Source organism: Coturnix japonica, chromosome 4 (assembly GCF_054131305.1).
Source record: "Coturnix japonica strain WE chromosome 4, WE-NBRP24, whole genome shotgun sequence".
NCBI lineage: Eukaryota > Metazoa > Chordata > Aves > Galliformes > Phasianidae > Coturnix > Coturnix japonica.
Window position 1 is genome coordinate 10172822 of NC_140666.1, and position 15348 is coordinate 10188169.

At 56.2% G+C, this 15348-nt stretch overlaps 1 protein-coding gene across 4 annotated transcripts in view; it reads right to left on the reverse strand.

Moving 5' to 3' along the window:
* The window catches only part of MID2 (midline 2), a 48739-nt gene extending 43098 nt beyond the window's left edge, over nucleotides 1-5641 (reverse strand). Inside the window, exon 1 of one of the 4 annotated variants that reach the window (XM_015860187.3) lies at nucleotides 5512-5641. The gene's annotated coding sequence lies outside the window, so the exon portion shown is untranslated. Of the gene's footprint in view, nucleotides 1-4341; nucleotides 4584-5240; nucleotides 5371-5511 lie in introns of those variants that run through there. The other 3 variants (XM_015860186.2, XM_015860189.3, XM_015860188.3) reach the window with 3 other exon arrangements.
* Nucleotides 5642-15348: the final 9707 nt, after the last annotated feature.

The following is a 15348-nucleotide window of genomic DNA, read 5'->3' on the forward strand; positions in this document are numbered from 1 at the left end:
CTCAGCACTCTGTCACATAACCCCACGTGCTGCTCGGTGCATCCTCCCCTCTGCTTCCAAGCAGTCAGTCAGGGAAAGCATCAGCTCAGGGACAGGTGAAGTACAGCAGACCCCCACCTGCCCCATGTCTGCACTCTGCCTGTGCATCCCCAGCCTGCAGTCCAGCCCAGAGCATCACCAGCCCCATGGGATGCAGCAGGGAATCACATCGAGGATCACTAAGGCACCCCATCACCTCTGCCAGGTCCCCCCATTCACCCCACCATGGAGCTCTGCACACCCCTGGTGTTCCACACTGCAAAACCACTCTACTCCTCTCCAGGGCAGTTCTCCAGTGCTCACAGGTGGGGAGTGCAGCCCCTCCAGGCCCATCAACCACGACTTTCCCTTTTAATCCCTCCCTGCCTTACCCCCCCCTTTCCTTCTCTTCCTTCTTTTCTCCCCCCAAGGAAATAACTGCAGCCAGAAGGGCTGCGCCGCTTCCAAGAACGAGCCTTACAAAATACACTGCGTTGTTCCACCCTTATGACTAAAAAGAAAGAAAAAAAAAAATAAAAAGAATAAGTTATAAAAATATGGCAACCCTTTCCTTAATTGGCTCCATGACAGCAGCGTAGGGAAGGCAGGCAGCCACCGTCTTTGCGCTTTTCGTTGTCCTTGGGAAAAGGAGCTGGGAAGCAAACATAAGGAAAAGCAACACCCCCACCTGGCCCCATGGCCGCCCTCAGCCCCACATTCACTCCCAGCCCCACTCATCTACACTCTGGTGGCGCATCCCCCTCCTCCCAAATGCTGCTCCCAGCAATGCCAGGCCCTGCACCATCACCGCTGCTGGGGGTGCTGTGCTTCATTCCTCTGTCCCAGCAAAGGGAGTTTCCCAATTCACCAAGCCCACACAACACCTGGTGGCCAACATGATGGTGTTGGGGGGCTCATGGCCCCACTGCGTGTGACTTCCATTCTTTCCAGCCCCATAACAAATCTCTATTCATCAAGCAGCTCCATGAGTCAGCACCAGGTGCCAGCCCCATAGCGTGTGCTATTTGGGATCTGCGCAGAACCAACACCAGGTGCAGGCCCCATAGTGTGCTACTTGGGATCAGCACAGGCCCAGCCCCAGGTGCCAGCCTCATCATGCATTATTAGGGGTCTGTGCAGACCCAGCACCAGGTGCCAGCCCCATAGTGTGCTATTTGGGATCCACGCAGATCCTGCAAGCACCCAGGCCCAGTAGCCACAACAGATGGCCCACAGTCCCACCACCTTTCCCAAACCACTGCCCATCCTGGAGCCTTTTGCTCTCTTCCCCACCCCCACCCCATTCCCCTTCACAGCCCAGCACACCCAGCCACTCCGGGAGCCAAATCCCTCTGGCTCCCTCAGCACTTTAAAGATCAGCCTGGTGGAAACACCGTACCCCACCAGCAAGAAATCCACCCGCCCAGACCCCAGCACACAGAGCTGGTACAGAGGCATGGCACACAGCCCCGGGTGAGCAGTAACGTAGCTGTAGCTGTGCTGCAGCCTTGCAAGCAGCCAGAGAGCTCCAGCTCTGCAAGGACAAGGGGAGGGCACGGCTGCAAGCTCCCATCCCAGGGATGGATGCTGCATGGAGATGTGTGGGGTGCAGAGACACACAGCTGTGCAGCCGCCCCATGGAAGCTCAGCTCCCTTACTGAACTGGATGCAAAGCTCGGGGGTCCTGTGTGTCTCCCAGTACAGATGCTGTTTGCATCCAGCTGCTCCAAGCCAACACAGCACAGAGCCAGCCATGCTCCATAGGACCCTCAGACCCTGCACGCACTGAAGGAGCCTTCATTGTGGGACATCCTTAAGACAGAGTGCTCTTAAAGAGCATTAGCCACTGCCCTCGTGCCCTGCTAATTGGTGGCCACGTAACTCAGCCCCAAAACCACAACATCAGGACACGACAGATGCCACAGAGTCGGGAAGTCCAAAGGCCATTGTCCAGCTCTGTCTAAGTTTAGATATATCCGTGCTGCCTGCGTGGGGCTGCATTCCTGGCCAGGCGGGTAAGATAAACAGGGCTTCCTGCAGGAACTGAGGACAATGGGGAGCAATCAGCAGTAATCCCCCACAGGAGAACAATGCAGGTAGGAGATATTTTGGTCTCAGCTCAGGAAGAGGCACCCAGGGCCGGTGGAACAGAGCAGGGCTCAGCTCACAGCCCCATATGGGGGCAGCCCCACTGTGGGTTCAGGGGCTGCCATGAGGAGGACATTACTCAGCCACTGCCCATCCTTTGGGGGCTTGGTGGTATATCCAGGACAAAAGGGCAAACAAGTCACAGAGCAGGACAGCTCTTACCCTCATTGCATCTGGCAAGCAGTAATCCCACCCGCTCATCCCTGGGCTGCCAGGGGCCGCAGCATCCTCTACATCTGGTACCCCCCGTGAGAACACTCAGGGACTCGCTGCCTCCATGCAGCCTCTCAGGGAGGTTTTCTCCAGGAGAAATGAGGAAGGATGGAACAAGAGCACAAACAAGCCCTTCCTTATCAAGGAAACAAATTTCCCAGAGGCTCCAGGGCTATTAGTGACCCCAGGGGCATCAGCACGGAGGAAAAGAGGATGGCAGCCGCCAGGGCTGCTTGGCATACAGACCTTTCCTTGCTCCCCCCCATCCCTTCCCTGCAGCCAGGGAAAAGCTCCAAGCACAAAACAGAGCGGGTTCCTGGGAGGGGGAATGCAAACCAGGCAAGCAGGCACCCAGAGCCATGGCCAGGTCCCAGCATGCCTCAGCTGTACTGTGATGCAACGCGCAGCTGGGAGCCATCAGGGGAATGTACTGAGCAGAGGTAAAGGCCTGGGTCTGTGCATCCACCCTAAAAACACACAGCACCCATTGCTTGCTTTGCCATAGCTCTGTGATTTCAGGAGTCTGGGTATTTCCCTGAGGAGGGACACCATCACCACGAGCTCTCCCACCCCTAAACTCCATCAGATGGCAGCACCCAGGCATCAGCTCCAATGGGTCCCCACCCAGGGTAACCCACAGCAGTGCCTGACCCACCTCCAAGCTCTCTGCACCGTGGGATGCTGAGCTCCTGCCGTGCACACACAGATGTACATGTGCATGTTCCCTCTGCTCCCACGCAGACCCTGGGCCAGCTGATGCTTGTGACGTTCCAGCTCAGCTCCAGGAAGAGCTCAGCCTGAAGTTCATTTTTTCCCCCCACTTTGGTCAACCAAACTCAGAACTGAGTTTGTATATTCAAACGCCATTTAATTTCTAGGCCGTTCCCCCCAGCGCGTGGCTGGCGAAACAAGACCCAAACGACCAGAGCCAGCAATTAATTCCCCTGTGAGACAGAAATTCCAGCAATAAATAATGGTAATGGTATTCCGCAGAGGCACAGAGCCCCTTTCATTTCCCAACCCTGAGCCACGTCATGGGAAGCCGGCGAGTCGGGCTGCTCCTGGCAGACACCCCACGATGTGCTGCGCCGTGGGGCCTGCAGGAAGCATCTCCTGCACTGCTGTAATGCACCAGGCTCAGCCCCATTTGGTGCAGCCCCAGCTGTGCACCGGGCGATGCAGTGATGCTGGGGCATGGCTGGGGACAAGAGCTCTGAACGTACACGAGCATCGCAGGGAAAGGGATGTGGGCACAAGGAGGGGGCAGGAATGGGGCATCCCAGATGCTGGGTTTGCCTGATTGGGGAGGAACCCACAGATGGATGGACGGAGCCTCCAGGCTGCACAATGGGCCATTTCCTAAGAAAGGGCAGCGTGTCCAGCGGCACAAAGGGCACTTATTCTGCCAGCCAGCAGTGTGGGAGGAGAGCTGTCACAGCCCATTGGGGCCACCAGAAACCCCTCTTAAGCCCCAAACCCCACCACCCCACACTGCAGCCCTGTCCCAGCACATCCCAGAGTTGCCACGAGGACTGTGAGTGGGGGGGATGGAGGGCCCCCCCTCCGGGGCACAAAGCCATCACATTGCTGGAGGTGACAGCCAAGGGAGGCTCTCGCTGGCCTCCATGCAGTGCCCTCTACTTGGGAAAAGGCAAGCTGGGGGCAGGCCGTAGCCTGCATTATTTGGAGGGAGGAGAAATTTGGCAAGAGCTGGGCACGGAGTGCAGCACAGCGTTGGTTTGGGGGTTGTGGCATCTCCGGTGAGGCGGCACAGCTGTCACCCTGAGGTGTGACACGGCTCCGGGGTCAGGAGCTGACCCGAGAGGCTCAAAAAGAGAAACCCCCAACCCCTAAAACCCCACATTCCAACCACCCTCTGCCGTGCAGAAACCCACAGCGTGCTGGAGAACGCGCCCCCCGCCGCCCCCCACCACCAAAAGGAGAGATGACCCCGATACAAACCAACGCAAAGTCACCGACCCATCTCACGCGCTCCGGGGCCGATCCCATGCCGCCTGCCGGCACACGGACAGCAGCACACGGATCCGGAGCCGTACGCTCGGAGCTCCGGAACCACACCAGCACCTGCCCAAGCCAAGGCAGCTTCCTTCAGCCTTCCTCCTCATCGCTGCGTACTTCCCATGGGCGGCCTCGAGGAGCCCAAATCCCTTCGTGTCGGCCGAACCTCCCCCACCCCGAGCGTTCTGCGGCCGAGCGAGGAGCGCTCTTTAGAACGGAGGGGGGAAAACCCGAACCCGGAACGCAGCAAGGAGCACCTGCAGCCGCCCGGCAGCGCCTCCCGCATCTCACGCCCCGCACAAACCCCGCAGCGCTGCGGGACCCTCCGGGACGGGGGGTTGGGAGAGGGAAGAGGGCAGCGGGTTCGGGCACCGTACGGTGTTGGGGAGCGTCTTATAGAACTCGGCGCTGCCCTTCGGGACCGGCAGCACCGCACGGAGCTCAGCGCAGCGCCCGCGATGCCCGGTGCGCATTTCTCCGCGCTCCGCCGCGTTTTTGGGAGCCGGGAGAAGAGCTCCTTTCACCGTCCGCTTCCATTTCAACTTCAGCGGGTTGGGGGGCAGCGGATCTCACGGCCGAACCCCGCCGACCGGCTGCGGCAAAAACCGGCACCCCCCCACCCCAAAACATTACATTACATTAAAAAGGCAGCGGGACGGTTCCGGGGGAAAAGGGCCGGCACGGAAGCACGGAGCCGCCCGCCCTATAACCGGATGGCGGAGCCCCATAAATCCTACAGGAACCCCTAAAAAAAGCCCAGGGCGGGGCTGCAGCCCCCCCTAACCTCCTCTTTATTTCCCTGCGGTGCCCCCACGCGATCTCGGTGCCCCCCTTCCCCTTACCAGCGGGCTGCGGCAGCCTCCCCGCCGCTGCCCGGGCATCTTGGAGGCGGCGGCGGTGCGGGGGAGACGGCGGCGGCGCGGGCGGGCGGCGGCGGAGCTGCGGGGCGGGGGGGGAGGGAGAGGCGGGACCGAACTGCTGCCCGCCCCGCCGCCCCCCACCGCCCCGCCCGCTCCAGGTGAGGCCGAGCCGGGCCGGGCCCGACCGCCCCCGTAGGGCTGGGAAACGAAGGGGAGATCGCAGCAGCGGAGCCACCGCGCGCCCCATCCTCACCTTAAATCCCTCTCCAGCACCGCTCAGCGAGGACGGTTTTCCTGATTGCAGCCGAGCCACATCAGCCCTTATTGCATATATCCATGCAGAAAACAAGTGGCCCCGTCGCAGCCCTCCGCTCGCCCCCCAGACCATTTCCCTATGGGAGTGCTGCCTGGGCCCCGCGCTGAGCTGCCGGTGGCAGAGGTGACCCTGGGCCAGCAGGCACCGAGTGGCGCTGCGTGGAGCCGGCAGGGCAGCTCCGTGTCAACACAGCGACCGCTGCGGGGTGAGTCACATTCCGTAGGGATGAGGAGATCACCCCCGGCTGCCCCACGTCTGGATGTTTTGGAGTCACCCTTCCCATGTCGGTGCATTTGGGTCAGGAGGTTCCTTGCTTTTCACACCCAGCGTGTTGCTGGGAGCGGGGGGGTCCCGGTGTGCGTTAACATCCACATCCCACCAATGGGAAATGAAGGTGCTTCAGTCACACCGCGGGCCTGGGGAGCTCTGTGAGTAACTAACAGCTCTAAAGCACGACTCGCCCTCTGACATCTATTCTTATGGTGGAAAAAATATATATACATATAAAATCCTTTTAACATCTGAATCCCTCTTCCAGAGCAGCTCTAGTGATGAGCAGGGCCAGATGAATTCCCCTGATATCATCACCTTTTCTTCTTGTGTTTCGGTGGCTTCGTGCTTTCCACGTCTCCCCAGCACCTCCCTCACCTGCTGCCTGTCGCTCTCTCCTCCTTTGCCGCTGCTCGGGGACGGGCAGTGGATGCTTTGCACCACCTCATGTTGAGCTCTGGAATTTCACAGCCCGCTCCCAATTTCCTATGCTGAGCAAACCGTGGAACAGCCGGAACAGGCTGTGCTGGCTCAGCACCCATTGCCCAACACCTCTCTGGGGATCGGTGGTTTAGCCATGCGCTTCCATTTCACCATCAGCATCTGAAGCAGGTGTACATCCCTGTGCACAGCTCTTGCAGGAGTGGCAATGGGCTGCGTTGGCAGCACTGTGCCTGTGTGTAACCCCATCCTGCTGTCTTCCACAGGAGGGAAATGCTCGCCTCTGCTGGGAGCTGGCATGGGATGTGGCTTTCAGAGAGCCTGCAGCCCCCTGAGGGAGCAGCATGCAGTGCTATGTCTGATGGAGGGCTGTAATGCCCTCAAGACCCCTCCCAGCGTACCCACACTCCCCAGCCCTGCGCTCCTGCAGGATGCTGCAGGGCAATCTCTGTGCCTTGCCAAAGAGAAACTGGCTTGCAGCAGCCACAACAGCCCCACGAGACCTACCCTGACCTTACAGAAACATTCCCACCCTTCCCAGCTCACTCAGAACAGCCCTTTTGCATTTACTCACATCTCCCACTGGTTTCAACCTCAGGTACCAGCAGGTAAAGCACACCCAGCTGTTAATAATGGAACAAATCACACATGTATTCAGTAAGACCTGAGTCTGACTTAGAATGAAATCAGTAACATTGCTCCCAGAGTGCTGAAGACCTGCACTTTTCTCCCATCACCTACAGACCTCAAAATACTTAAACCCTTCTTTCCTTCCCTGCCCTCCTCTCTTCCTTCCTTCTTTCATCTCTCCCTAACACAGAGCACGTGCTGCTCATTACAAGAGCAATTAACTCTTCCATCCAAGGGATGCTGTGGGTCTCCACACCACCATCCTTCAGCATCCCAGCACTGGGCAGAGGGCAGTGGAAGGGCTGCAGTGGGCATCTGAGTTGCTCTGAGCTGCTGGGAAGAAACCGCCCCACATTCCCCACACTACAGGCTGTGCTGCAGCCCTGCCCCACTGCAGCCCTGCCCCACTGCTGGGGTCTGGCCCCATCGCTCCTCCTGAGTCACAGCGATGAGACCCATGGAGTTCCTGTGGGTTTGGGGTGTCTCTTTCTTTCTTTCTTCCTTTTTTCTTAATTAAAATAAAATAATAATTGTCAAATAACTTCTGTGGATAATTACGGGCTTCTTGCTCACTTATTGGAGCCGGGCTGTAATTATCTGTGATGCAGGTGATTTGCAGCATGGATCATGTGGTGCTGAGTGGGTCAGAGGAGCACAGGGATACCGAGATCACAATTAGGATTTTAAAGCATGTTTTCCAGGGCTGCCCTGAACTCAACACAAGGGTTTGCTCCATGTTCTGCAAGAGCACAGTGCAGTGCAGGGATGCTGATGGCAAAAGGAACAGCCCTCTCTGCAGCTCCACTGTGACCCCGGGATGCCCAAGTGCCACCGACCGCATAGCAGAGCTGCAGTTCTCCAGCAAACATGGGGAAACTGAGTCCTGATGGGGTGCCAAAGTGCTCCCCACTCCCTACCCAGGAGTCTGGTGGCATTTGTGTCCCCATACAGCCACCCGCTGGTGGCATTGCTGCTGGCACTGGTGGAGACAGAGCTCAGCCCGCATGAGATGATGCATACAGGGGTATTTTGGGTCCCCCCTCATGTTGGGGTGGGCAATGCTGTCTCCATGGCTGCCCATCAGCATGGTAGTGTGCTTGCAGGACTTTCTCACACCCTCAATCTGCAGCATCAAAGCTGGTTTGAAGCCTTATCTTCTTTCCCTGCACCCCGTGGGCGAGGCAGGCATCCCATGAACCCCAACCAAAGTGCTTTGGGGGAACTGCAATGGGGCTGGACAGTATGGTCTGGGGTGAGCTTTGTGCTGCTCCAACCCATTCCCAAGCCCAGAAACCGACCTCACCCCATAGCCCACGGGAGTTTCACTGCCTGGAAACTGTCTGTGGGACCACATCAGTCTGCTTCTTCTGGCTCCCATCAGTGCCCAACAAGGAGCTTTAACATCCTGAGGCACCAAAATCCTCAGCATCCCAGAGTGCCCTGAGGAGCCCAATGCCTGCAGGAAGACGGATCACTGCTGCAAGAGGAAGGATCCTCCCTTTATGGGAAACACAATGAGGAAGAAGCGATGCTAGGAGCTCGTTGTAATTCCCTTTGCATAGCAATATCTGGAGTTGGGGCGTCTTTCCCTACAGTGCTGCTTCTGGCTGTATGCTGCTGGGAGACAGAAGGATGCTGGCAGCACGGCCAGCTCCTCCTGCATCCCAAAAGGAACCCGAGTCCCAAACACCTCCATGCACCCAGAGCAGCTCAGCCGTCCAGCTCCATCCCATTGCTGTCTGTGGGAACTTCATTCCCAACCTAAAAGAGAGCCAAACGAGGCCAACACCAACAGCACTCCAACACCCCACCCAGAAAAGTCTTTGGGCTCCTCCAGGGTGAAATCTGAGCTGGAGCCATTAGCAATCAGCAGCACTTTCCATGCCAATTAGTGCAGCCTGTGGGTGCTGCGGCAGGGCTGGCACCCGGCACACAGACGCCTGCTGGAGCACTCCCTGCAAACTCCGTTTCCAATGGGTGCCATGTTGGAGCAGGGAAGTGCTCTTCTACTCACGTTTTGCAGTGCTGGAGCATCTTGCTTTCTGCTTTAGGCTTCATTCAAACGCATCTCACCCCTGTGCACCATGGATGTGCACCATGGCTGTGCACACTGTGTGCCTGCAGCTGCCAGCACCTGCTTGGCACTGCCCCCAGTTAGCAACCACATGGTTGTGCTTCATACTTGCAGCTCTCAAACATTCTGCCCAGTGCCCAGCATCAACCTCAAGCTGGTCAGCCAGAGGGCAACGTGTGTGCTGGTTATTAGTGACTGCCTGTGAGTGCTAATTGATTCACCTGGCAAATTGCAGGTTAGAAAAAGAAGATCCTTTCCAACTCTAATAAGAATCACAGAATCACAGAATCACAGAATTGTAGGGGTTGGAAGGGACCTCTAGAGATCATCGAGTCCAACCCCCCTGCCAAAGCAGGCTCCCTACACCATGTCACACAGGTCGGCGTCCAGTCGGGTCTTGAATATCTCCAGAGAAGGAGACTCCACCACCTCCCTGGGCAGCCTGTTCCAGTGCTCCGTCACCCTCACTGTAAAGAAGTTCTTGTGCACATTCGTGCGGAACTTCCTATGCTGTACTTTCATCCCATTACCCCCAGTCTTGTCCCCGCGCACTACTGAAAAGAGACCAGCCTCACCACTATGGCCCCCACACCTCAGGTACTTATAAACCTGGATCAAGTCCCCTCTCAGCCTTCTTTTCTCAAGGCTAAACAGACCCAGTTCCCTAAGTCTCTCCTCATAGGGGAGATGCTCCAGGCCCTTCACCATCTTAGTGGCCCTCCGCTGGACTCTTTCCAAGAGATCCCTGTCTTTTTTGTACTGGGGAGCCCAGAACTGGACACAATATTCCAGATGAGGCCTCACCAGGGCAGAGTAGAGGGGGAGGATCACCTCCTTCGACCTGCTGGACACGCTCTTTTTAATACACCCCAGTATGCCATTGGCTTTTTTGGCTACAAGGGCACACTGCTGGCTCATGGTCAATCTGTCGTCCACCAGGACGCCCAGGTCCCTCTCAGCAGAGCTCCTCTCCAGCAGGTCTTCCCCCAGCCTGTACTGGTGCATGCAATTATTTCTACCCAGGTGCAAGACTCTACACTTGCTTTTGTTAAACCTCATCCGGTTTCTTACTGCCCAGCTCTCCAGCCTGTCCAGGTCTCGCTGAATGGCAGCACAGCCTTCAGGCGTGTCAGCCAATCCTCCCAACTTCGTGTCATCAGCAAACTTGCTGAGGGTGGTCACTATCCCCTCATCAAGGTCGTTGATGAAGATGTTGAACAAGACCAGACCCAGCACAGACCCCTGGGGGATGCCGCTAGTTACAGGCCTCCAGCCAGACACCGCACTGCCAACGACAACCCTCTGCACTCTGCCAGTCAGCCAATTCTCGACCCACTTCACCGTCCACTCATCTATCCCATACTTCCTCAGCTTTGTTATAAGGATGTCATGGGGGACAGTATCAAAAGCCTTACTGAAATCAAGGTAGACTACATCTACTGCCCTCCCCCTGTCCACCCAGCTAGTGACATCTTCATAAAAGGCCACCAGGTTGGTCGAGCACAACCTCCCCTTGGTGAACCCATGCTGGGTACTCCTGATAACCTCCTTATCACCCAGCTGTCTGGAGATGGCATCCAGCACAAGCTGTTCCATCACCTTCCCTGGGACAGAGGTGAGGCTGACTGGCCTATAGTTACCCGGGTCTTCCTTCTTGCCCTTTTTGAAGACTGGAGTGACATTGGCCGTCCTCCAGTCTTCAGGCACCTCCCCAGTTCTCCAAGACCTCTGAAAGATTACAGAGAGCAGCTCAGCAACGACCTCCGCCAGCTCTCTCAGCACCCGCGGATGCACCCCATCAGGTCCCATGGATTTATGGACCTTAATGTTTCCTAGGCACTCACGGACCACCTCTTCCCTGACTAAAGGGAAATCTCCCATTCCCCGGACTCTCTCATCAACCTCCAGGGTCCGGGATTCCTGAGGGAGAGCCCTTGCACTAAAAACAGAAGCAAAGAAGGCATTCAGTATTTCCGCCTTCTCAGCATCCCCTGTTACCAGAGCGCCCCCCTCACTTAGTATGGGGCCCACATTCTCCCTAGCCTTCCTTTTGCTGTTAACGTATTTAAAAAAGCTTTTTTAATTATCCTTTATCTCCTTAGCTAGATTCAACTCCAGGTGGGCTTTGGCCTTCCTGATCGCATCTCTACAGTCCCTGACTACATTCTTGTATTGTTCCCAAGTGGTCAGACCCTTTTTCCACATATCATGTACTTTCTTCTTCCTGCGGAGCTTGCACATGAGCTCCTTACTCATCCACGCAGATCTCCTTGCACCTTTTCCCGATTTCTTAGTCACAGGGACGCACCGATCCTGAGCTTGGAAGAAGAGCCGTTTAAACGCTAACCAGCTCTCACAGGCAATAAGGATTCTACAGTTGTTTTCTATGGTCCTGTGAAAAGTCCAAACCTGCCTGCAGGGAAAGGTTGACATCAACTCGTTGAGGAGGGGAAAAATGATGAAAAGTTTTAAAAGGCAAAGTGGAATTATTTGGACAGGCAGACGTGGGTGGCTCAGGCTGAGCTCTACGGGGCAACTGGGGATGGGGAGCTCCTGGGGCTTCTTGCTCTGCAAAAGGTTTTCCTCTCCCCAAGCGGGGCTGGAGCCCTGCAGAGCACTGCTGTGGGTTGGGAGAGGACAGGGTGAAAAATGGAACCCAGCAAGTCTCGACCTTTTCACTCCAGATTAAGGCAGCATCGCCCTCAGGGAGCTCAGCCCCACTCAGCCCTGCGTGGGCAGCTGTGCACTCAGCAAGCCCTCAGCTGCACTTTGTATGGCTTCACCAAAGCAGTGCCCCCCTAGAAGTCCCCATGTTAACCATCCCAATGGTTTCCAGCTGTCACAGCTCTGAGGGACGCAGGACCCCCACAGAAGGCTCCTTCCTGAGCCCTGATCCTGAGTAGGATCAAGGATAGCCCCGCATCTTCACGCTGAGCTGAGGAACACCTTGGGGGCAGCTGGGTGATGATCCCTAGGGTACACAAGCTTTGAGGCTGCTCATTTCCTCCACGTCCTGCCCTGCTATGGTTGCATGAACCCTTCTGCGTGCCCCACCTCTCAAGTATGTCCCCATTGGACTGGTGGCCACCCAGTTTGCTGCTGGAGATGCTGATGACCATGGGCATGGTGGGGCAGGTTGGTGGTCGGACTAGATTAACTTCATACTCTTTCCAACCTTAATGATTCTGTGATGTTATGATTCTATAGGAGCATTCCCCCTGTTTCCAGGCAAGGTGCTGTCACCTCCTTGTGATGGTCTTCCAGGAGGACACCAGGCAGACCTCTGCCCCCTGGATAGGCCACAGAGATCCCTGCAGCCCCAATGCCCTGGGATCAGCTGTGGAAAGAAAGCCAGGACATCCCTGCTGCAGCAGGCTGTGGGCTGGAGGTGGGAACACAAATTCCTCTCACACCCCACACTGCTTTTGGCCTGGCTTCCCTGATATTCCCTGTCTCATGTTTCACCCCCTGTGATCTTACTGTTGGCTGCCCACGTTTCCCACTGTAGGGTGGGGACATGAGGCTGTGCCCAGGAACCTGGAGCCCCACAGCTGCCAGACAGGCTCTGTCTCAGCATGTCCTACACATGGCACGAGGATCAGAGACCTTCCTGCTGCCAGGGCCATGCTAGCAGCCCTGGGGCACAGGGCAAGCACCCAGCAGACTTGTCTAGGCTTCAGCTAATGCAGAGCACTGGAGGAGAAACCCACAACATGCCATGATGCCATTGCTCCCAATGGCAGTGGGACACAGCACAGCCTTGGCAGTGTGGTGTGGCACAAGCCTATGGCAGTGGGGAGAAGAGGCATCCAACTGGGACCATCAGGACTTGGATGGAGGTGGCTGCTGGTGGAACAGGGGAGGTGGCTTCGGAACTTGGATTTGGTTGTGCTGAAGCTGTTGTGTCCTTGTGCATCTGTCTGTGACTTGGGTTTGTGATGAATGTAAACCACCCCTGCTGCGTTGCTTTGCCAAGGACCATATTATTTCATGTATCTGGGTCAGTCTCATTCCTCCTCTTGTAGCACATCACAAAGAACTCTGCCCTTCCCTTGTGTCCAGGCCTCATCATCCCCCTCCAGGACAATTGCCAGCACTATGGCATGGAGCTCTTCCTTCCCAGCCCAAGGCTTCTCTTCATTCTCCTATTAGGAATTTCATACGTGGGCTCAACCCTCCAAGTCAAAGCAGCAGCATATCGTGGCACTGAGGGACGTGGTCAATGGGAACCATGGGGATAGGTTGGGGTTGGACGTGGTGATCTGAGAGGTCTTCTCCAACCTTAACAACACTATGATTCTAAAGCCAAAGAGAAACCAAATGTACCCACCAACATCCCACTATGGTGAGGTCTTTTGGGGCAGAAAGAACCCACTGCTGGGAACCGACAGATCTCAGTGCTTCCCCAGCCCCTTTGGCAGCCCTGAGCTGGCAGGGTGGTGCTGAGATGGAGAGCAGCAGCTCTCAGCCCTGCAGCCCCCCAAGCACAGAGATGCTGGAAGTGCCATGCAATAACCCTCTTCATCAACATGCTGCTCCTCTCGCCGCTCGTTACAGGGAGGCTAAAAATAGAGCGGTGAGCCAGCATTCCTTCTGCACAGAGATGAGAAGAAAACTTTGGGTTTTGCTTGCATGGAGGAGCGAGCCCAAATGTTCTCATGTCTGTGATAAAGCCATAAATAGCAGTCGGCCTCCAGAAGGGACCATGGGGGAATGTATGGGGCAGGTGGTGCGGGTGGCTCGTGTTGTCCACGTGGCAATGAAATCCCATGAGCTGCAGCTGCTGTTGGGAACGCTGCTGATGCCCTTTGGCTGCAGCATCTTGGGGCTGAGATGTCTGCAGAGCAAAAAGGGAAGAGATGGTGGGAGCTCACATGCTGCCCCTGAGCATCCCTGAAAGGGGGGATGCAAAGGTTCTTCATACAAACAGAAGCCGTGCTACCAACGTGGCTTTGGGGATGGGTGTGCACATTGCACGTTGCTTTCTATTTTCTTTTCAGTGCTACCTCTATAGCTAACAGATTTCTGGGGCTGATCTGTGGAGCTGGGCTTACAACCAACAGCTCCCAGGTGGACGTGTCCTGCTCTCCTATCCCTCCCGCTGGTTTCCTTCACGAGGTGTGAAAGTACTTGCAAAAGCAAAAGCATTTGTTTTCCCACTTCAGGAAGCCATGACAGCTTGTGACCCGGGGCTCCCACCATCTGCCACACGCATTGCCCACTTGGTGACACCTTCATGCGTTCGGCAGCTTCGAGACAACCCTGATGGGAAGCTCTGCAGCCAGCAGGATATGCTGCTGATCAATCCTTTCTCCTTCCACAAATGGATATGATGGTGCCATGGCTGCTTCCTGCTCCATAGGCCAATTTCCTATGGTACCTTCTTAGGCATGGCTCCATGCTCTGTCTCCATGGGGAGCAATGGGCAGAATAAATGGCAACAAGTCCCTTCCAAGAGCCTTCAGTGAGTGATGTGGGTAGTGTTGGGTTGCTCTCATTGCTAGCCAGCCCCCAGCACTGGACCCTGTGCACTTTAATGAGGAGAACTCGCTAAAGTATGAGTGGGTTTGGCATTTAATTGCTGGGGAGAGCACAGGGAGTGAGGCTCTTTCATCCTTGGACAGAGGAGAAGTGCTTTGAAACCTCTTCTGTTTGATGAAGGGTGCCCACAGAAAGGCTCTGCTCAAGGCACGGGGCTGCTGGGGCATACAGGAACGGCCCCATATAGTGGCACAGTGGGGCACAGGGGCTGGAAAGCTGCACAGTATCAGTGTGGGGAGACCTGAGAGCTCCAGGTGGGGAGAAAGGCAGAGTGTCAGCAGAGCTGTGCTCCCTGCTGTTCCTTCTGCTTAACGCATCCCGTGCTCCTCACTGAGCTTTGTCAAAGCATTTCACTCCACCGCACTGCGCCTAGCCCAGACCTGAGGACAAACCCCGTCTGCTCCCAGCAGTGCTCGATGTTCCCATCCGGCACACTCAACTGCTGTGCAGGAGATGTCCCCAAAGTAGGCTGGAACGGGACAGCTGCTGTCAGCAGACCGCGGTGCGATGCGCAGCATCGATGTGACAGCGTCGGTCAGCGCAGCTGCCAGCAGAGCACACAGATTTGTGAGCTGAGAAGCCTCGGGGAGGCTGAAAACAAAAAAAAAGAAAGCAAAGAGCTCGCGTAGGAAATCATCCTTCAACTTCTGCATCTTCTCCCTCCAGCCTCGATTGTTCCCCTGCAGCTCTGCTCTGTGCTTTGAACGTCTTGCGTGACATCGCTCGGCCTGGAGATGGAGCAGCATGGACTCAAAGCATCACCCAGAAACAACAAAGAATGCAAAAAAAAAAAAAAGAGAAAAGCCTGAAATGCCGAT